At 34.9% G+C, this 24,932-nt stretch overlaps 1 protein-coding gene across 1 annotated transcript in view; it reads right to left on the reverse strand.

The window, feature by feature from the left end:
- Naaladl2 (N-acetylated alpha-linked acidic dipeptidase like 2) overlaps positions 1-24,932 on the reverse strand; it is a 910,349-nt gene that overhangs the window by 657,710 nt on the left and 227,707 nt on the right. The window lies entirely within an intron of this gene.

Genomic DNA, 24,932 nt, shown 5'->3' on the forward strand with positions numbered 1-24,932 from the left:
ACAACTTAGAGGGCAAAAGAACATTCCCAGAACAGTTTTAATTCTTCTCAAATAGCATGGGCAGGAATGTAATCTGCCACTTAATTCTCTTTTCTCCATGCTCTCTTTCTCTCTTCCTTTTATCAATAGTGAGGGAGGAATTAAGATTAGATTTTAAAATGGAATGATTCTGGTACTTTTGAAATGCCAGTTTGATAGGCTGATAAAGTTAACAAGACAGCTCTAAATCAGTGACACTGTCAATACACTCAGCAATGAGTAAGGCAGCTGAGCTGATCCAGGATCCAATAAAAGAATTATGTATGCTTTAAAATGTGCCTTTCTCCTTTTACTTCTATAAAATCAGACCTATATCCTTCACAATCAGAATTTATTAGATGTTATAGGGGTTTTCCCTAAATCAATCGCTTCTTTTTAGGTATGCTTAGGATCTAAATGCCTATCTTATAATGCCTTTTAAATCTGATCCTCCTTTCCACACAGGCACACCAAGAGTGCACAATCTAATTGTGACACCCCATCACGCTTTTATGTGTTTCACAGGCATTTTGACAAAGTTAAACACTACATACTCTTTGATAGCCAAAATGTTCACTTCTACCTCACTGGTTCCCTTCAGGCTTTTGTGCTGGTTCCACCTCATGCAATGCACTTGGCATACATACTTTGAAAACCTAATCAATCCTTGGTTTGTCTATTTACTCTCACTTCTTCACTAAGCTCAACTCATGTTATCATTTAAATTTCATTAACTTGCTGACAGCCCTCAAATTTTATTTCCAATTATGCTTTATTAGGTTATGGACGCAATATCTAGTCTATTTTGCCAGTACCTGGATTTGAACTCAGTACCTTGGTCTTGTTCCACTTGTTAGGCTGGTACTTTACTGGCTGAGCCACATCTTCAGCCGGTCAACTTATATCCTTACATGTTTAGTGGACATCTTTACTCATTGGTTTCAGATTCCATATTCTTCTTGAAGTGTGTGCCTCTTTCAGTCTTTCCAATCTCAGTTAAAAATATTTTCTTTCTTTTAATGCAGAAATATTCTCCAGTATTCCTTCCCACTCACATCCTATAAGCAGTCAATCAGTGATATTGTTGATCTAATAATCAAGCCATATTCAGGACCACATCTCTTTTCATGACCTCTGCACATACCATCAGAGTTCAAGACACCCCTCTCCACAACCTGGATCCCCCCAGTAACCTTCCTATTCTATCCTACTTCATTCTATTTTAAACAAAGTAGTAAAGCAATCTTCCCCAAACACCATTTGGATCATGTCACTAGTTTTCTCTTCCCTCTTCATTGGCTTCTGTTATTTTGTCAGACTATAAAAACTCACAACAAACGTCAATGTTGTACCCTGTGCTGTTCAGTATTGTGACTGGTGGACTCATGTTGCTTTAAAATTTAAGTTAGTAAAATTCAATTCTTCACTTCTGCAGTTATATTTTAACTGCTCAATAGTGGCCAAACAATGTGTTAGTCAGTAGCAAGCCATAGGGGAAAACTCCTTAAGTAATACACCTTCAAAATGCCTTTTCCTTTCTAGAAATTGAAAATTTCGAGGGAAGACTGAGCATGCGCAGAGGTGCTCCTGTCTACCATCTCAATGATGTAAACTCAGCATGCAAAAAACGTTCCTATCTGTACTTGTGATGGTATAAGAATCCATTTGGATCAAGAAAATGTGGTATATATACACAATGGAAATCTATGCCTCCATCAGAAAAAATGACATTGCCCCATTTGTTAGGAAATGGAAAGACTTGGAAAAAATTGTATTAAGTGAAGTAAGCCAGGCCCAAAGAAACATAGGTCCCATGGTTTCCCTTATTTGCAATAACTAGTATATGTCTGAGTCAGGCAGAAAAGGGCAGATAAGTTGATGTTAGGGAAATGAACCCTAAGATATGTATTCAAATGTATTTTTTTCTTTCATGCGATTGTTTCTAACACATTTATAAGATTATTTCTTTGTTGCTTTGTATGTCCCTCCCCCACAGTATAACCCTTGCTTTCACTGTATTTGATGTTGGTATAATTTGTGGAGGGGAAGGGAAAAAAACAAATCGTTTAAATAGGGATACAGGTGGACCCATTGCAACAATGAGATGTACAAGTCCTTATGTCGAAAAACGAACTTTACAACTTCGGTGGGGGGGGGGGAGGATTAGGTAGGGGGGATGGAAGGGATGGGAAGGGAAAAAAAAGGAGGGGGCAACAATGCTTGATAAGAAATGTACTCATTATCTTGCCCATGTAATTGTAAGCTCTCTGTACGGTATTTTCACAATTAAAAAAAAAAAAAAAGAATCCATTAACAATCTTAGCTACTTGGGAAGCTGGGATCTGAGGATCACAGTTTGAAGCCAGCTCAGGCAGAGAAGTCGTTGAGTTTCTCACCTTCAATTAATCAGTACAAAGTTAGAAGGAGAGCCTTTTCAACGTGGTCCCCATAACTTTCAGCCTTCCTCTCTGCCATCTTGAAATCTGAACTTGACTAGGGATGTGTCCACTTTTAAGTGATTTTTATATGAATATAGACAAGCTTCCCAAATAAAACCCTTACATTCCTTTAGAAAGGGCATAGATTAAACAAAAACTAAAACTAAACAAACAAAAAAACTCCTTACCTCAACTCTTTCATTCCTTGGCCACACTTATTTTTGTCTTGCATTCGCCAAGATATAAGACCATTTGTCTGTGTCACAGTGCAGATGTAGAAATTTCCCATCACTACCAGTTTTCTTAACTATTGCTGCTTTTTGTAGTCATCTGCCTCTTGTCCCTAACTCATGTCCCTGAAATATGCAGGCTGCCCACTAGATTGATGTGCTCTAAATGTAAAACTCTACTGTTCCTCCCTCCATAATCTACTGTGCATTCCAGTCTTTGTTCAAGTTCTGTTTGCCTTTATGTTTTATAAAAAAAACTATCACATAAAACTTTTCCCGAAACGCCTGTAATACTAGCTACTCAGGAGGCTGAGATCTGAGGATCACAGTTTAAAGCCAGCCCAGGCAAGGAAAGTCCGTAAGACTCTTATCTCCAATAAACCACTAGGAAACTGGAAGTGGTGCTGTGGCTCAAGCGGTAGAGTGCTCACCTTGAGCTGAAGAGCTGAGGGACAGTGCCCACAAGCCCGGAATGCAAGCCCCACGACCAACAAAAACAAACAAACAAACAAAAAACCCAAAAAACAAAAAAAAAAAAAAAAAAAAACCAAACTTTTCCTGAATAAAGCCCTCAGAAAACTTCTTCTCTGATTACTTATGATCATTATTCTTGTGACATCCATACCGTTTACTTATTATTATTATTATTATTGTGTGTGTGTGTGTGTGTGTGTGTGTGTGTGTGTGTGTGTGTGTGTATACCAGTGCTGGGGTTTTAACTCTGGGCCTTGCTTTGTCAGTCAGCCTTTTGGTTCAAGGCCAGCACTCTATCACTTGAACACATCAGCTTCTAACATTTTTCCTGTTTAATTGGGGATCAGACTCTCATGGATTTTTCTGCCTTAGTGGCTTCAAATTGTGATCCTCGGATCTTAGCCTCCTGACTAGGGGGCTTACAAGCATGAGCCACCCATGTTCCCTGTCTTTCTCAGGTATTTTTATGCTATCACAAATGATAACAATTCAAGTGCTTTACTTAATGTCTATAGGAATATGACAACCTCTGTTTTCCTAACATCAACCCTTCTCTCCTTTGCTCTTTCTTGCTGCTGTTCCACAAAGAGTTTGGGCATGTCTCCTTGTCACTAGGAAGACCATGAAACAGATAGCAGACAAAGGTAATGTGAAAATGTTGTCAGATTCTTTCTAATGAAATGGAGTGAAGTGCCCACTGCTGCCTATTTTGATTCTTGAGTAGATGTCTTGATCCTCCATGGCATTCTTGTAACTTTGAAAAACATAAAGATGAGAGCCAAGATGTCGACCTTGGTCAATAATGATACAATGTGCTTGGAACTCTGATGTCACTCAGCAAAAACAACAGCAACAGTTTACCTGATTCTAAGCATTGTGTTCCATTTTCCTAAATCAATATGAACCAGATGTTCTATAATTTCTTTACTTTTTCTTGGTCCTGTACCTTGAACTCAGGGCCTAGAGCTGTTGCTTAGCTTTCTCACTCACTCATGTACCACTAGTGTTTTAACACGTAAGCCATACCTCCAATTCTGGCTGTTTGACATATTTTTCTACCTAGACTGGCATCCGACTGAGATTCTAAGATCTCAGCCTCCTGAATAGCTTGGATGACAGGTATGAGCCACCAGCTCACAGCTTCAGATTTTTTATAACTTAAATTTAAAGAAGAAATCAATTTATATTATAAGATTTGTTCTGCTCAAATCCCATTAGTACTCTGGTTGAATGTGCCAAGTACCCCTACCCATGATCACATATTTAAACCAAGTGAAACTGCATTAGGTAGTACACTTAAATATATGGATGCAAACACAGTAACGGTAAGAGGTCCAGAAGACAGAAGACTGCACATAGAATTAGAAAATTAAAACAGTTACTCTGAAGTTCTTTTTACTTTCCTTGAAAAGAAAAAAAATAACCTTTCATGAGAAAAATAATACATGTAAATTAAGAGCAAACAAATACCTGGGAAAGTCAATAACACAAATGTTTAAATGCTCAGTGTGAATGTAATTTCAGAGCACAAAATTAAACTATTCAATTAACGCTGATAGAAGACAGATAAGAGGTCAGAAAAGATGTCAGAGTGGAAAAAAAAACATTCAAACTGCTTGGTGGGAGAAGGGAAAATATTCAGAAGTCAAAGGGCTTCTGAGGCAGAGGCCTAGCTGAGCCCAAGAACACATAGCATAAACACAAGAGCACACCTGGAAAGTGTAGGAAGCCCAGCTGACAGTTGCAACAGAGAAAGAAGGAAATATGAAAATAACCTATATCTTGCCCTGAAGCTCCAACTAAGAGTATAGGTAGTGAGGAAACAATAAAGCCATTTGTACAATCCTGTTCACTCTTGACTGTAGCCAAGAGGTAGAAGCATCCCAGAGGCCCTTCAGGAGACAAACAGATCATGAAAATGGTGTATATACACAAGGGAAATTTACTCATCCATTAGGACTATGATACTATATTGTTTGCAAAAAAAGTGGACGGACCTGGAAAATATTTGGTTATGTAAAGTAAGTCTGATTCAGAAAGACAAAGGATACATGTTTTCTCCATTTAGGTAAAGACTAGATCCAACTTATAAATATACAAGTAAACACATACATGGTTGTATACAAGTCCACTTAATAGTATTCATCAAGTATGGTATGTCCAAGGGAAAATTCAAATGGTGAAAATACTTACCACTTCCAGCCTAACAAAATGAAGAGCAGGAAGCTGGTACACAAAATGTATTTGGGGGAAATCCAGGGAAGGGAGTTGACAAGGAAGAAAGTGAGGAGGAGAGAATGCTGTCATAATATTCAATGCATCTGGAAAAATTGAGGAGAGGGGTTGGGTGGGTATGTGAGGAGGGAGATAATGAAAGGGTGATATCCACCAAAATGCATTGCACACATAAACTGACATCTTGAATGGTAACTCCTTTGTATAACTACTTAATGATAATAAAATATTTTTAAATGTGGGTGTTTCTCTAATTAATAGGAAACAATGCACTTATCAGAAACAGTGACAACTTCTATTTAGGAAGATCATTCAAGTGCTAGAGTGGGTAGACACAATACCAAGCAATACAATCCTCAATAACTTTTCTTATAGAAATAATAATTTGGGTCCACCACCATTGATGAGCCCTGACAGATAGTATGAACTGCAGCGGTTATTGGCATGGTTCAAAAGTTTTGCAATCTTACAATCACCCAATCACTAGGTATTCTAATTTCTCCTATTAACAGGCTTTTCCAAATTGTTTTTGTCTCTCTGAATTTAAAGCCTTAACATGTACTTTTGAAAAATTTCTTCTTTATCATTTATTTTATTTAACACATAAAAAATTGGCATACTAATGAGTTACCATGAAATGGATATCACGTAATATTTAACAATTCAAAATATGTCCCATTTATGGTGAAAACTTCCACAATCTTTTCCTATGTCCTTTTGAACTGCATAGCACATTGTTGTTAACTACAGGAACCAGAGTGGACAATGACATAAGAACTTCTTAGATTCATGGTTGTCTGTTGTAGTTTGAATGTCTTTCCACAATTTGCAAAACAGTATAAAGATGTAGGACACCTAAGAAGTAATTAGGCCTTAAGAGTGCTGAGCTCAGCCTTATCAATGCTGTTACTGATGGTGTGGTTCTTTAAGTGAGAATAAGAGCCTTAAAAATGAAGACAAACATGGATACTCCTCTGTTTCTGTTTCTTTCTTTCTTTCTTTCTTTCTCTCTCTCTCTCTCTCTCTCTCTCTCTCTCTCTCTCTCTCTCTCTCTCTCTCTCTCTTTCTTTCTCTCTAATGGTTTTACTTTCAAGCTATGGAAGTTTGCAACAAGAAGGCTACAGCAATTCCAACTGTAACAATTCCAACTCCCTGTTTCTTGGACTCCTCGGGCTCCAGAACAATTAAAAAATAAATTAGTGATTTCCATTAACTTCTCATTCTGTGTTATGCTGTTCTGGTTGCACAAAACAGACCAAGACAAAGTCCAAATAAACTATTCTTCTAACTGGATAAAACAAGATGCATGTGTAGTGAATGGTGGTGGGTAGGGAATGGAGAGGAGGCAGAGCAGACAAGAGAAGATTTTGCTAGGATTTGCTAACTCTTAGGTGGAAATAAGCCAAATTAAATAGGAGATGATTGACTCATAGCCTAAATTGTCAATGCAGTATAATTTCTAACAGTTCTCTTGTAGTAGTAGTACTCATAGCTCCTTTTATTGCCTAATGATAAGTGATCACTTTTCTTCCTAAAACCCTGTAGCTAATTTTTTGAGGATATTTAATATTTGATGCCTTATTATACCTATTCAAAGGCATTTGGAAGGATGTACTTAATGATATTACTTTTATCTCACCACATCTGTCAGGAACATACAAAAAAGAAATAAGACCTAAGCCAAAATCAATGATGGTTTCAACATCAGGTGGAATCTGAGAGTCTCATTCAGTATCTAAGCAATCAAATATTTCCACTGCATAAATCAACCAATCCCATTACCTTATTGCTGTTGATTGCAGTGACCTGCTAGCAATCAAGCAGAGTATAGAATGGCCATCTGTTTCCTTCTGGAAACAATCATGAACACAAACTAACCTAGGTATAGAGAGGGGCTTTGAACAACAACAAAAAAGCATGCTTTGTGAAAGTGGAATTACCATGATCTCTTCTATTTTCCCCTTGTTTAACTCCCCTGACAATACAAAGGTAGTTTAATCAACTATCCAATTCAGGACAGCTCAATGATTTTCTATTCTTATTTTGTTCAATTATTGCTATTGTGTCAGCATAGAGATAGCAAGGAAAGACTAGGAAAGAGAAATACAGAGATTACGTACTAAAACATAAAACCAGTGAAAAGTAACGGGAGCTTTTCCTGTCTATTCAAGAATCTCCCCAAATCCTAGCTTCCATTCAGAAGAAGATGAAGGAAGATTGGTTCTTAGTTAACTTGAGAAGCCAAACAACCCTGCAGCCAGAGGAATAAAGCAGAGAAATGCCTAAGAGTTTGACTGTGACTCTGCCCAATATTTTGTGGAATGAGGCCCTTCTATAGGGAATTTACTATCTGAAACAATAATATATATATGAATATATACTGTATATATACATATATAACATATATACTATATAATATACATATTGCTCCAAACTGTACAAAACTGATATAATAAAAGTATAGGTTTGTTTCTGGGTAGATACTGTAGCTTTCTTGGACCTTTTCATAACAGCAACAGTTATTTCCATCTAGCTTTACCAAAGGAAGCATTCCTCAGCTCTTAATTCTCTTAATTCCTGAAGCTGAATCATAAGGAACATTCCTCACCTATGTCTAAACTATGGAGTCCACTAATAAGAATGTCACCTCTCTAACAAGAAGAATCTACCAAAATCAACTTTGGCCTTTCTCTCCCCTTGTAAATTTGCCTCCTGCTTCGGTGAAACATGTTGCCCTCCACTTTGCAGACAGTTTAACCGCCAGGATGGTAGAAAATGAAGCTTGAGTATTTAGGTGGGAAGTTGTAGAGTCATTCATTCTTTGTTAATGCCTCAAATTGAGGCTGAGAGGTGAGGAGCAAGTAGGCACCTGTGTATCCACTCTGCAAGGCCACTTGGCTAACCTTGAATAGCATAGGTTCATAAATCTCTTTTTCTTTGTGGGATGTGGACATATTCAGTCTTATTGCTCACCTGTAGACAAGACCAAAGAAAAATCTTAATATAAACTAGGATTTACTCCTTCTTCAACTTTTATAAGAATGGAAGTTTTACCCCTTTAACAGTAGTGGTAAATTTGGGACATAATGGCCCCTGTTTGTAATCCCAGCTACTCTGGAGGGAAAGACAGGAGGAATTACAAGTTCAGAACCAACTCAGGCAAAATTAGCATTATCTAAAATTAACTTAAAAAAGAAGACTGTCTTTAAAAAGTGAGGGGATATGTGAAACCGTCTAGGTGCATCGTTCAAGTAGCAAAGCATTTGCCTTGAAAGTATGAGACTTACATGGGTTCAATGATCAGGATGGTATTTTTTTAAAAAAGGGCAAAGTAAAGGAAGAAAAGAAAAATAAAGAGTATTGTCAGAGAAACAAAAAGAGAGTTGTTTATGCTTTCATTAATGATACTTTTAATTAATTGATTTATATCTTTTTGAAAAACTTAGGACTCAAGGCACCATTTATTAGGTAATTGAATTTTTTATTATCCACAATTAGTTTTGCTCCACTTGAAGACACACTTTTGAACATTATATCTGCACAGTAACATAAAATAAGCTGGTTTAAACTACTGGAACAACCAATTAGTTAACTTAGGATTTATATGGAATTTGAAAAAAATTCTACTGTGTATCACAGGTATTCAAATGTTGAACAAGTGTTGAAACTGGAAATGCATTTCAACCAATTGTGTGACAATGCTGTACACATAGCGTAAGTGGACTGAATTGAAAATAACAGCCCTTTTATTGCAAGTCCATTGTAACAGACAATTATTAAAATTGATTAATACTTGGGCCAATACAGTTTCATTATCTCTGATCGATTTCAAGCATTAATGGCCTTCAGTCTTGTCATTTCAGTGAGAATTGCATGAACACTAGCTTAGTGGAGTAACACACAGTCTCTCAGATGAGATTAAGCTCTTGGCTTTAAAAACAAGTCCCAAATGAATTCACATAGAAGGCCATATGCTTCTACAAACACTTTAAAAATCCATACCTTTTAGTGGATTTGTTTAAATAGATTTCTGAGTTGGCTTTTTATGTCAGAAAAACAGTGCACACACAAGAGATTTAATTGCATTACAATCCCTGGTACTGGTCTTCTTTAAAAATAGTAACTCAGGGAATGGCTGTTAAATGACTACTTAGAAAAGGCTGCAAAACAAGTCTTACTTGACCAGAGGATCATTGTTAGATCAGCACAATGAAAGAACTATCTGGAAGAATCAGGCTCCTTACCTCTTCTTTCACTGAATTAGTAGCAAATTTGACTAATTCCATCTCTGAAATAACACCCAAGTCCATCTTCTTGTTTCAGTCTCCATGAACTTTGCTCTTATTTATCCATCAATAGCAATGCAAGAAACAACTTGAATCATTGCAAGAGCCCCTTTCTTACCTTTTCACTGTGGCTAAACTTTTTCCTCATGTAACCCAGCCCAGGGAGATAGATACCCATTGTTTTATAAGGCAACCCAAAAATACTTAAGGCAGCAGTCAGAGCTGTTCATAATCTAACTTTGACCAGTGTTCACTTGTCTTCCCTCTTTTTTCTCTTCCTCCCACTTCCCTTCTCCCTCTCCCTGAGCTTACCTCTTCTTTCTCCATCACATTGCTTCTACATACCCTAAACTCTACTGAGTATGAAAGACCTGTTCCAAATAGTCAAAATAATTAAGCATCTTTTCTTTATTGTACCTAAAAGTCCCCTTCCCTTTTCCTTTCTGAAAAATTTCTTTAGAACTCATTCACATTGTTATCATTTTTTGGGGGGGGGAACCATCTCTCATCTTCAAAACCTGATGAATACTTCTGAGTTAGGTGTTTTACTAATATTATTTTTTTCACAATATCACACTGTATCCGAATGTGTCATCAAACATTCTAATTTCTCACTTTCTTATTGTTTCTAAGCCAAGAAACATCCTTAAGTCCTTTTCTTTTGTCAATTTCCTATGTTCCACTATTTATAACACTGTAAACATAGATTCAATAACATCCACTGCATGATAGGGGAGTACAATTTGGGAATATGAATTAATTTTTCTAATCTATGTACATTGTGTGTTTTACTAGACAAAATAAATATGCAACCATGTGTTACTTAGTGAGAATGTATGCTCAGGTGGTGCTGCCCTTGCATATCTATCAGAGGGTATATTTAACCCCAACTAAGAGGACTACAATGCACTCACTGAATAGTTACATGGGACCACGATTGTCTATGTGGCCTGTGATTGAATAACATATCATTCTATAACAAATGACTTTATTTCAGTTGCAAAAATTTTAGCACTCTAATAAGCAAAATTTAATTTTCTCCCTAGCTATTGACTAGCCAAAGAGTTCAAAATTGGAATGTAGTAAGACCATATTTTACAAAACTGATTATATCCCCCGTACCTGAGCTATAGTCTTGAATCTAACAAGCCACAGGAAGAATCAATATCTTCAAAGCGGCAATCACAGGAGATAAATGGGTGGAGGATGCCATCCTCCATGAATCATGATATTGTTTCAACAGAGACTGTGCAGAACTGTAATCTATCCTGAAAGTGCTCACTGATCCAGAACCTTATTGCAGGTTTTTATAACTTGCATTTTAAAAACTGCATTAGAAACTTGGATTTAGATATTATAAAGCACTGAGCAGAAGCGACAACAGAGTAAGTGGTTGTTCCCGTGTATGGGCACCATGTTACCTCATGTTGACTGGCTTACTCCCAGTTTTTGGTCTGCTTATCATCTCCTGCCTGATACTCGTGAAAAAATGTAATTTGGTAATTACAAAGTAATAATTCCTTTTTAAAATTTGCTTTAATGCTTTATTTAGTACACTCATTAATAAATACTGGATCTGTGATCTGTTTATAGCCTCTGTTGAGACATGAAGCATTTGGAGCTGTTCAAAATATGGGAATTCTTAAATCTAACTTCATAGAAGAAAAATAAACAAATATCCTTCCCAAATAGTAACATCACACATTACCTTTTCCTCATCTAAAGATTTTGAGTTTCACAATACAGGATATATGTTTGGTAAATACCTTCTATGTGGGTCATTTTTTTTTTCCTGCACCAAAATAGAGAAGAAATTTAAATTGGTTGCCTAAGATAATTCACTTTCAGCCTAACATTATTCTTGTAGATTTGGTATGATGATATTGGTAAAACAAGCATGTTATTTATTAGTTGAAAGTTACTACAGAGTTTTATGTGTAACTTGTAAAGCATGTTATATTAGTGTTTTTTAATTAGCATATATATATATATATATATATATATATATATATATATATATATATATATATATACTAATTGCCATGTGTCTTAGAGAGATTTAGGTGCCATTATGTCAGGAAACTATACTTAACCTTTCTGATATGTGTGATGGAACTTGATTGGAAAAAAAAAAAACCTGGAAACATAACAAATTGAATGCAATAAGTATCTGTGTTCATTGGTTTCTGAGGACCACGAGAGACCACACAAGTGTTAGTCTCAAGAGCTTAAGCTCTCTGTATCTTGAAGTCAGAGTTAAGTTCAAAAACTAATGGAAAAACTAAGTATTCTGAAATGTTCTTCCCTTATGGTATAGTTTGTACAAATAGAAATATTTTATTAGCCAATGACACCATAACATTTTTATTTTTCATTAAAGATTTTATTTTTCACTTACAAACAAGTTTAGAAGTGCTTTAAATATACGTTTTAAGGAATTTATTTAATTTATTGTAAGAAATTAGAAAGGGATGCAGATCAAAGAATCAGTACACTAATTTTTAAGAGAAAGCAAAACATGGAAGATTTTTTTCTTCTAAACTGTATTGATTACAATGAATTGCTAAAGCCAGTACACATTTATTATCTTAGAAATGTTTTCATTGTGTTATGTATTGTAATTAGACTAAGCTCTCTATCTCATGAAAAAAATTGGTATATAATTCTTAAGTGTATTGAAACTGCTTAGTAGAATTGCAAGTTCTTCTTATAACTACTTAAAGATAATAAATAAAAATTCATTTTAAAATTCTTCGAAATTTGTCTTTTCCGGTTTTATGTATAATTTTCACTCTTGGAGTCTCTAAATCTCAATGTAGTATTGTGACGTTCCATCTGTGGCTAAAAGGTTTAGGTTTGTGAACATATCCAGTAGTGTCTATTTACTTCTAACAATTTGTCTTGCTGATCTTAACTGCCATCAAGTTTTTAGTAAAGTAGCTAGTGAAGGCAAACAAATCCAAGAGACAATTGGTTCAATTAACAGCAAAAGCCATAGTGGCATGGCTCAAGTGATAGAGGGCCAGTCTTGTTCACAAGAGCATGAGGCCCTTAGTTCAAGCCTCAGTATTGAAGCTTGTAATTTCATGACATACATTGTATGTATGTATGTGTGTAATTTCATGTCTTACATTGTTGAAACAGGTATGGTCCCATTTTCATGCTATGGCCACTGAGAACTTACACATCAGAAATCCACATAAATTGTATGCCATAATCCTCACTTAGCTCTAGTTCTTGGCTGGGTCTTAGCCCTCTCTTTGTTCTCAGTAAATAATTGTTAAAGTCAACAAAAGAAGGATTTTTGAATAAGACATGTGAAGGTAGGCTATCAGGTATTATTTTCAAGAAACATAAATTTAATTAAGAACAAACATTTGAATTAGAAAGCTGTGGTGTCTTCTTTTTGTGAAAGAGGTACAATTTCCACTTTAAGAAACTTCTACCTCCTTTATACTTGTCTGTATAGGTAAGTAATTTACTTATCTATTTGAAAAATTTTATTTACTTGATTTAAATAGATTTTTAAAATAACCAAGGTAAACAAATCCTTTGGGAATTTAATATAGCTCTTTAAAATAAGACAGGAGCACTATTGCTTCACACATTTAATCTTAGCTATGGAGGAGGGTGAGATGTCTGTGGAGGATCATAGTTTGAAACCAACTTCCTCAGAAAAGTCTGTGAAACTTCATCTACATTCACCCCAGTAGCTAGTTGAAAGCTGGCTCAAATGGCAAAGTGACAGTTGATCAAGCAATCTGAACAAACTGAGGCCCTGAATTCAAGCCTATGTAGCTGCACAAAATAAATATTTGAAAGTTGAAAGGAAGTCTTAGATTTGTAACACGTGTTATACCATGCAGCAAATTGAGTAGTTACAGTAACAGTGAGCAAAAACAGCACACAGAAAATCTAAAAAGAGTCTTTTCAAAGGGGTAGGAGTGGGGGTTAGGTAGGGGTAAGTGTGGGCAGAGACAACACAGGAAATCACTGGAAGTAACAACCTATGGGGATTTATCTTGACTCTCTTATTGAAATGAAATAAGTATTTGTCTACTTTTGTTGTTTGCTCATATAAAAAGAAAACATACTTAAAAAATACCCGCTAAAGTAAAATATGCTACCCAGAATACTTGATGTAATTATAAGGGAATATCTAATGTTTCATTGAATTATGAACAAAAAACCCTAATAAGTTAGAGCTTTTAAGTCTATGTAGTATCTTGAACTACAATATTGGTACAAGCTGATCTTACAAGTTGTTCCCTGAAGAACCAAGTTAATATTGTGAAACCAGTGAAGAAATGGAGAGGAAAAAAACGCCCACACTGATTATATTTTTATTGAAAGTAAAAAAAAAAAAAAACACCTGCACACGATTCTGTTCAAAGAAAACTGTTCAGTTTCATTTTTCTATCATAGAGAGCAATGTACTCCATAGAATTGGAACTTCTTCCTTTGTTCCTTTGTCTCTCAGAATTTGATTTGCATATTTGGGGACATGTTAAGGTTTTCTTTGTGATTTAGAGAATTTATGAAAAGGTAATTTGATCTCAAGTCATAGTTTCTTTATTTCTAATACTGAAAGCTGTGTATCCTTAGAGATGTGAGTCATAAGAGGAAGATGTTAACGTGTCTTATATAAGATAATAAAAAAAGTTCCACAAGGGACAAGTTACCTTTTATGACATTGTAGATATAAAGCTCATTTGGATTTAATTCATTACTACATCATGTTGCACAGGAAAGCAATTTTTAAGCAATAGACTGGCACTTCATTTGTAAGGGATCCAGCTATAACAACACAATCAGTTATTGAAGAGAGAAACTGATTTCCCAAATCAGGAATATAAAATGTAATATATTTGCTCCAGTTATAATGAAAGGAAAAGGAACTTCAATATTATATTTTCTTTTCCAAATAAGAAGAATCCTTTGTAAAATTTGGGAAGTGTGTTTTTGCTTGGGGAATTCACTACAGTTTGCTGCCACAAATTGAATAAGTTGAAGAACATGATTAAGAATCTTTACTAAAATGTTTGAAATAACTTGTTGAAGAGAACGTAATTCTTTCTTAGTTTATTTTTATTTTGTGGTGGTATTAGGTACTTAACTCAAGGTATCAAGCTTTTGTTTAGCTTTTTTGCTCATTTCTAGCACTCTACCAGTAGGACATAGATACAGTGCTTAACCTATAGTTTCAAATTCTATCATTGAATAATTTTATCATTTTACATTAAAAATAAAATCCAAGACTTATTAATTAATGGAATAAAGGCAATGATGAACATTGATAAGTTTTCTATGTAGTTGTTGGTGATTGAATCTAGGTCCTGGGCAAACACGAATCCGTCACTTAGTTATATCTAGAGTCTTTAAAAAAACTGAGTAGCTATACAAGGCTGGATTTCATTGTGACATTTGTACATATGGATGCAATATACTCCAGTCAATCTCTTCCCCAGTATCTGCCAACTGGATCGAGATTTTTCAAATTGCAAGTCTTAACAAGCCATTTCAGATACTTAAATCTTAATTTCATTGATATTAAGGAGGAACATAAAAGAAAGAATGAACCAGGTACTCATGACTCCAGCCTGTAATCCTAGCTTCTCAAGAGGATGAGATCTAAGGATCTCAGTTTGAAGGTAGGAAGTAAGTTCTTGACACTTTTATCTCCAATTTACCACCAAAATGCAGAAGTGGAGTTGTGGCTTAAATAGTAGAGCACTAGCCTTAAGCTCAAAAACCTCAGGGACAATGCCAGCATCTGAGAGATAGAAAGCAGTGCACAGGAGATAGAGAAGAAACTGACATACCTTGGAATGAATATAATAAAAAATGAGTGCATAGAAAATTATATTATAGCCAATGCATTAAAAGGATACAAAAAAAAACTTGATCAGATTCTAGCATGGACAGTCAGGTGGTACATATAGATATTGCTCTTTTTTTGTTGTTTTTAAATTATTTTTTATTGTGAAAATACTGTACAGAGGGGTTACATGGGCAAGATAATGAGTACATTTCTTATCAAGCATTGTAGCCTCCTCCTTTGTTTCCCCTTCCCATTCCTTCCCATCCTTCCCCCGCCCCCCACACCAAATCCTCCTCCCCACTTCCCCCCCCACCAAAGTTGTAAAGTTCGTTTTTCAACATAATGACTTGTACATCTCATTGTTGCAATGGGTCCACCTGTGTCCCTGTTTTAACGATTTGTTTTTTCCCTTCCCCTCCACAAATTATACCAACATCATATACAGTGAAAGCAGGGGTTATACTGTGGGGGAGGGACATAAAAAGCAACAAAGAAATCATCTTATAAATATGTTAGAAAACAATCACATGAAAGAAAAAAAAACATTTAAATAAATATCTTAGGATTCATATCCCTAACATCAACTTACCTGACCTTTTCTGCTTGACTCAGACGTATACTAGTTATTGCAAATAAGGGAAACCATGGGACCTATGTTTCTTTGGGCCTGGCTTACTTCACTTAATAGAATTTTTTCCAAGTCTTTCCATTTCCTAACAAATGGGGCAATGCCATACTTTCTAATGGAGGCATAGAATTCCATTGTGTATATATACCACATTTTCTTGATCCATTCATCTACTGAGGGGCATCTGGGTTGGTTCCGTATCTTAGCTATGGTAAATAATGCTGCAATAAACATAGTTGTTCTGGTAGCTTTAGTGTGGTCTTGTTTGTGAAAACCTAGAAATGAACCTACAGACTTATAGCCATCTATTCTTCGATAAGGGAGCTAAAAATATAGAATGGAAGAAAGACAGCCTCTTCAGTAAATGGTGCTGGAAAAATTGGTTAATCACTTGTAGAAAACTAAAGCTAGATCCCTTTAGGTGTTGCTCTTGATCAAATAGTTCATTTTCAGTACAACATCATCACTGAAATTATATAAAGTACAACAAAAAACAAATGACAAAGGAGTTCTTAATCTGAGCCTTAATAGCCTGTGTTCATCTTGATTTTTTTATTTCAAATAAATTTAGTGGAAAATAGTTTAAAAAAAATTTGTTTACTCTGCCATTGAAGTAGCATCATCTAAAAACATTATCAAATGGATAAAGTCATTTGTACATAAGCAGACAAGTGCACATGTGTCTGTGTGTTCGTGTGTATGTATTATGTGTGTATATGAGAGATCAGAGAGAGACAGATAGAAACAGAATGAGCAGATGTGTGTGAGGGAAGGTGAGTAAGGAGAGATTTTGTTGACCTTGACCATTGAGTAGGAAGAAAGCAAAACCCTAGGTAGAATTCTCCCTTCTAAGAGAATTTGTGTCCTTTTGTATTATACTGAGCACATCTGAGTACAGCTGCTGCTTTAGACAAAGCCATAGAATGAATGCTAAGCACAATGAAATAAATCACAGGCATTGCTTGAGCAATTTTTTTAAGACAATGTTCATTTCTTATTGGGGGAGGTCAATGGGAGAATAACTAATTCATTCTATCCTATTAATGTTAATTCACACAGTTACTAATTGCATAAATATAATTATGCCATTGTGTAATATTTATATTTTCCCTGAATTCAAATAGCAGTTGCTTTATTGTTGTGTTCATTTTTTCCCAGCCTTCCTGCTTATTCCTTCTGAAACTGAAATTGGAAAGGAAAGAAAAAGCAGGAAGGATAGAGAAGAGAAAGATAAAAATATTAATAAGGCAAAGAGGTAAAAAAATAGAATGTAAATCTGGAGACTTTCAGGAGAGCATTTGCTGAATGTATCACCATCAACAAACAGCCACACAGCTTTTCATTTAAACAAAAGCATGACAGCAAAAATAGAGTCCTCTGAGTCACACAAGAGACAAACCACTAATTTAAAACTGGTTTCATAGATCCTGTGCTAACCCCGCTGCAAGCAATCTGTATAAAATCCTTTGCTTCCTGCATTTAGGAATAGAGGAAACATGCAGGTATCAGTTTTCTTAATCATGAAACTTCATCAGTTGTACATTTCTTGGTAGCAGAAGCACAGTAGTTCTTGAATGTGAAGCAGAAAATATTAGTAGTGGGTGTGTGAAGAGAGGGATGAAGAAATGAGATTCTGAACATAGGAAAATGTTAATAGTACAAGCAAATAAACTATGGGGGCTGTGTTTACACAAGGGACTAAAGCAGCACAATCGTTTACATTCTTGTGTCATCCAAGGGGCAGATGGGCAAAAAACATGTGAAAAAGCAAATTGTACATTTTGTTTCTAGATTACTTAAAGAGAGATACTTTCCTTTCAATTGATGGATTTTGTATAGGAAAGACCACAGAACTATGCTACACGCAGTGTTCTAGAGATTTCAGATCCCTTGGCATTCTAGTGTGTACATAGGTCTCTAGTTTCTTCTGCAGTTGAAAACCTGGCAAAATTTTTGGAATTTACCTTGTTTAAAAGAACATTTGCACTAGAATGTTAATGATCCCAATGCTTTTCATGTGATCTAAAATAGGGATACACAGAAAAAACTAGAAAATCCTTTTATGTACCTCTGATAGTTAAGTAAGAGCCACTGAGAGTGTGGGTTAAGGAAATCTGACACAAAGGTGAAAGAAGTCATCCAGAAGATGAAATCAGGAATTTGGAACATGCTTGCAGTGTATTTGTCTTTCTTTTAGTAATGTCACCAAGGCCAGATAACCTAACCACAGGTGGAATTGGTGATATTATTGATATTACAGAATGCACTATTTACTCATATATATATATATATATATATATATGTATACACATATATACATATACATATATATGAGAACAAAACATACTATATAGCTGCCACAAAAAAATGGAAAGGGAAGAAGATTGTGATGACATTTACAACTGTATTTAAATGAAGAAGAGAAAGCAAACCAGATTTGAAAATCTCTTTCCATTTGTTATATTGAATAATTACTCAGCTATACCTCTATCTGAAACATCATTGTTCACTGAATTTCCAAGCAGGGACTGATTCATTAGCATATTGTTCAAGATAACTTATAACATTTCCTAAGCTTGGAGGAGCTAATTCCCAGCTAAGAAGTATTTTATACTTATCAACTTACTATAAAGTTGATTTCATGGCATCACATAACTCACAGCAATACACTAAGCCAGATAATGAGGTAATATGTTGTCTCTGTCAAAATAATATAGTCACTGAAAATAGGTAAATATCTGGAGATTTTTATTTTATTTTATTATTGTTCTATGTGCTGGTAAACCAAAGGTTTCTATCAAATACAGAAATTCAGGTTACTCTACAGAACCTAATGTACTACTTTACTAGTATATTTTCTGAATCCATAAAATATAGGAAATGCCTATGAGACTGTGGGAAGAATTTTAAAACATAATTTATAGATGCAAAATAGTCAATTAACATGTACCAATTTTGTCAGCATTATTTTGGCCTACCCCAAACAAAAATAATGAGGGTCTGTAATGCTGATAACACTTTATGACAATTTGTAACGCAAAGCAAATAACTAAACCAATAATTAAATTCACTGAAACCAAGATTTGCTTCCAGACATTCATAAAGAAAATAGAAAGGAAACAGGAAGATTTATGCTTAGGAATATTTACAGAGATATTCTAACTGCTGTTTAGTAAGGAATAAGTAAAACAAATTACGTGAAACTCATATAATTGGATATCAGGCCGTATTATAGTATAATGGTTATATATGTATATATATATATATATATATATATATATGTATATATATATATATATATGGCTTGAAAAATTGTCCTATGTATAAAATATGACAAAATGTAAGGCATATATCAAGAGTATATACAGATATACCCTTGCTAAATGATATGTGAAGATGAAAAGAAATAAAATATTCTAAGGTGATGGGATAGTGTGTGGGTATTACTATATAACATACATATTACATTTAGAATTAGAAAAAACATGTCCTTTCTATTATAAAACACCATTATTTTAAATTAGGATACAACATATTTTCTCCCTCTCATCTCAGCATTTCCCAAAGTCTATAGCTGTCAGGGACAAATGAATTCCTGTGTCCAAAAATACTATTAGCCTCACTAGCTTCTCCATTAAAAACCTTATGGTTACGTTATTACATTTGCTACATAATTCTGAAATTTTCAATCTACCTACTCAGCAATGTACTCGCCATTTAATATGTCATCCACACAGATTTATCGAATATATTTTATGCAGCATAATGTATTTTACTATGTGCCTGACACATTCTAGCTTCTAAAGAGACCCTCAATTGTACTGCGCAATTGTGTTTTAGTAGGTGAGTAGAAGTCCAACTGATGAGACCATCTGAGTTCTAATACTGTTTCTTACCCCCAAAGGATAAGAAATATGCTCCAGTTTAGGGGGAAAGGATGGAGAAATAGTGTACTGGGGATATAGTATACTGGGTGGAAATGTGTAGATTGAAATAAATATAACTTATAAAAGGAAAATCCCATCACTTTGTCAACAATTTAAGGAAAATCAGAGAACTGAGGCTATTGAGATCCCTGGAGCACATTAGATCCTAATTTGGTAATTACAAGGCCTGAATAAATGGTATCTCCAATAAATAGATAGGTATGTGAAGCCTGGCTTTTGTTTTGATGCTTATAATAAAATGCCACTATGCAAACAGTCACTGCTTCAAGTCACCAAAAACATACTCTAAAGCAGCTTTGACTGATACCCTTCTGCTGTTTTGGTTACCTCTGTAGTTCAACCCTTGCCATTCACTGTGTTAGACAGCGAATCTGATATGTACATCTGAATATATATCCACCTACACATGAAAAGATATATAGAAAAAATAGACTTGCAACTTCAAATAATGAAAGCAGTTTCCTTGTAATAGCAAGTTAAGGATATGAAGATGAATACACACACATTATATATAAATATATATATATATAGTGTATGTGTATATATACATATGTATGTATAAATGTGTGTATATATATATATACAAACACAACACAACCATATACAATATATACATGCTCACAATACACTAACATGATCTTTTTTCTGATGACATCATCATAAATGTATGAATGATTTTCTGTTACTTAGTCTACACAATTCCTAGTAGCTGGATCCTTTGAATCTATTACATGGATTTTATATTTTGGCAAATAGGTTCTTAATGTAGGAAATATAATCAGTGTGCCTTTCAATGATTCTGTTTGAATCTACATATTATACAAATTATGTTATCTTCTCAAATGTTTCTTCAAATAACACATAATTAACAACTATATGGAATCACACAACTCAAAGAATACAAACATGAAGTCCTTTTCCTCCCCATTTCTTACCATTTACACATACTCCTTGCTTCTTGCCCTTTCTACCTTCCTACCCAGCCTTCTGGGTAAATTCTCAAGTTACTGTTACATGACTTTAGCTAATCCAGAGACTAATTAAAAATTAAAATGCTTAGTATATTTCAGAACTTTGGAAATTTTCCCACCTTTTGGCCATCTCCCATTGGCAGCTATGGAGTTAAAAAATGGGAGAGTAGTTCCTTTCTTCTTTGCTTTGTGATTATGTATCTCCTCTGAGATCACCATGCTTCCACCGGTTGAAATTGAGCCAATGAAATTATGAGGAGAGTTGTAGAGGATCTTTATATATAGTTTTTATTTTAAATTATTTTTCTTTCATGTGGGACAGGGATAGAATCCAAAATCTTTAAGCTCTAACCCCATTCGGAGTCTCTGTTCTAACTTGACAAATACCCTCATGAGCAGACCTGTTATCTGGCCATAGAATTCTCAGCTTAATTCCTTGTTCATACTTTGTGGGCTTTGTGGAGACTCATTCACTTAAGTTCTTCTCCCTTCCCTATGATAGTAGTGACACCATCTCCTCCAGCTACTGGCTTGCTTGCTCACCACTCAAACACTGGTTTTCTTTTCTTTTTCTTTTTGTCTTTTCTTTTTTTGTGTGTTGAACTCAGGGCCTGGATGCTGTCCTGAAGCTTCTTTTGGTCAAGGCTAGCACTCTATTTGAGCCACAGTTCCACTTCTACTTCTTTCTTTTTGCTTTTTGTTTGTTTTTTGTTTTTGTTTATAGGTTTATCAGAGATATGAATCTCACAGACTTTCCAACCTAAACTGGCTTTTAACTGAGATCCTGGAATCTCATCTTCCTGAGTAGCTAGGATTAAGGGCACTTGGATTATGGCACTAGGATTATATGCCACTTGTGTGCGCAGCTTCCTTTACATTATTAATAGCAACTAGATTGTCCACCCCTCTGATTCTGTTTTCCTGGGAAGGAGGGAGACACTCACTATGCAGCAAATAATATGTTCTTCCAAGTGGTTATGTTAAGCTTTTCACTTGATTTAAGAAGACATCAGTCTGTATAGCTGTACGACATTCTGCTCTACTATGTTTAATCTTCTCTACCATATTATAAGCTAGAAAAGAGTGATCACCTGTGATTCTATGGTCTCTGTGTTGTCACCCAAGTTCTAGAGACTGGTGTAAAAATGCAATATCAATTTTCTTTGTTCTTCCACTGCAACTGCAATCTCAATGAGATGAGTTCTCAATGCTTGTATTTATATGCTTAATATTTTATAATGTTTGATTTGATATAAATTCTCACTTATTCAGCATCAAAGCATAGCATATCTTCATGTTTGTGTGTGTGTGTACGTGCACACGCCAATACTGGAGCTTAAACTTAGCACCTCACACTCTTACTTAATTGTTTTGCTTAAGGCTGGTACTCTACTACTTGAGCCACAGTACAGGTTTTTGGTGGTTAAATAGAGATTAGATTCTCATAGACTGTCCTGCCCTAACTGGCATTAACCTCAAATCCTGAGATCTGAGCCTCCTAAGTAGTTAAGATTACAGATGTGAATCACCATCAAGTGGCTCATATAATCTAATTAATTACATTAAAACAATGTTAAATATTGCAATGTAAATAATGATTGCATTTATAAACTTGTTTTGAATATGAAATGTTAAGATTTAAGATTTTTTTCAAAATGCAGTATATAATTGATACATTAAACAGTGATCTATTATTAATTTATTCATTCATATCACTCCCTTAAAAAAAATCATTGGTGAAGAAAAATACTTGTTTCATTTCCCCGTTGAATGTTCAGCATGATTGTTAGAATATTTAACAGACCTGCTCTATCTTTACAGTATGGGCAGGAATGAAGAAGGAAGAAGACTAAATCTGTCATAATATGATGAAAAATAACAGAAGAAATCTCTAATGTACAAAGTAATTGCCATGATTATTTGGTAAACACAAGAACCCAGAGAACACTATTGTTTAGTAAGATTATCAAGGGAAATCTTGTCTTTGAATAAAGATATGCTACTCAGAGAAAACTAATGCAAACATAATTTCACCAAAGTATTATTATCTGAAGAACAAAGACTGTTATCTTCATAAGAAATAAGCATGACCAATTCCTAGAATATGATTATGGGTCTATCTCTAACCATAGATAGAGTCTTTCCTGAGACTTTGTGACATATTAAAATATATCTTTTCTTCAGGATTTTTCTTTAATTTTGGTAGGTTAATATAAGCCTTTCTCTCCTGAAGCTTCCATTCTTGAAGAAAAAAACAAATAGTCTTATGTAGTCATATATTGAAAATGTAGAAAGCTGTTGCCAAATGCAAACGAGAAGCAAGTAAGGTGAGTAAGGTACTAATGCCAGCTATAATACTGAACAAATTAGAATGAGTAAGACACAGAAGGCCAATGAAATATGTGGGAAGAGAATATACATGTAATGTACTTAGTACACAAAGTATGTGCAAAAAATGTCCTTCTGACCTTACTATGAGTTGGACTGTAAATTTACAGTCAATTACAGTTGATTTGCTAAAGTAGAAAGAGAAGTTCACAAGATTATGAGAGGCATTGTGCTCACAAATTAGATACTAACAAGGAGCTCAAGAAAATGTAAATATTCTCAATATTGAGAAATTAATTCTATGGATACCTTGAAAGAAGACAAATTCCCAATATAGTGAAGGGATGTCTACATGAAGTTTTGCTAAACCAAGTTTTATAAGATTTATGTTAGGGCTTTAATTTAAAAAAAAAAAAAAAACTAAACCACTGAGACCTATTTATGAAAGGTCCATTGACTGTTTCAGGTTCCCGAGAGACCTCCAGATACCAGATCCCTATGGATGGCTTTTGCAGGCTTTGAGTCAGTTTCGGGCTAGGTTTAGCCAATGGGACAGGGGCTAGGACAGCAGTCATGATGGAAACAATCATTCATTAGCACTATAGCAAAGTGGATACTTGCAAGGGGTAAGAGAGGGGTCAAGTAGAGAGAGGTAGAAGAATGAAGGGAAGGGAGAGGAGAGAAGGCAGGCAAGAGTTCATTGTATATATTACAGAACTGAGAAATATAAGGGAAGGGGTGGATCAAGGGTGGGGAAGAAGTTGAGGTGATGACACAGCTCAAGATGCATTTTACACATAAACTCCTTGGTTACATGGCATCAAAATTCAATACATAAACTCAAGATAAATAAGGAAAGGGTTGGGTAGGGAGGGGTGGTGAGAATGTTGAAAGGGTAACATTGATCAAAATTCAGTATTCAAAAACTGCTTCAGTGAATGGCAAGTCTTTGGACAACTACTTGAAGACAATAAAAATATTCAAAAACAAACCCACGTAGTTTTATAACATTGATAAATAGATAGGAAAGCTTACATATGAGAGCAGAATTTGCCACATGCAATCTCATTACAAATCTGAATGTAGATCATCCACAATTTTCACAATTGTGCATATCTAGAAATGTTTGAGTTTTGCTTGTGAATTAGAAATAATGATTAAATAGTACTCATCGTCTCAAATACAGAACACACAAATAATGAAAAAGTTCCCACATATATTCAAGGAAGAGTGACTAGCAGTCAAAAAGTGTGTGAAAAGCTTATTCCCTTCACTGACTCAGACATGATCTTCAGGAAGAGTATTAGAATTCACCAATATCAGCACCACTGTTGTTTCAGTACCTGGATTTAGTAATGAGTTCTTACTGGACATACTACACAGAGAAGTTCACTAGAAATTCACACCAAAACCCATAAAGAGTATCCTGAGGAAGTAGCACAACTCTATCAACTTACAAGTACCACAGATGTCTCATCCGAGATGTTCTTTAACTGGAAATGGACAAGGAATATAAATAGTGATGATCAGTTTTCTCTTTCTAGCTCCTTGATTTA

Source organism: Dipodomys spectabilis, unplaced genomic scaffold, assembly GCF_019054845.1.
Source record: "Dipodomys spectabilis isolate Male_0828 unplaced genomic scaffold, ASM1905484v1 ptg000050l, whole genome shotgun sequence".
Taxonomy (NCBI): domain Eukaryota; kingdom Metazoa; phylum Chordata; class Mammalia; order Rodentia; family Heteromyidae; genus Dipodomys; species Dipodomys spectabilis.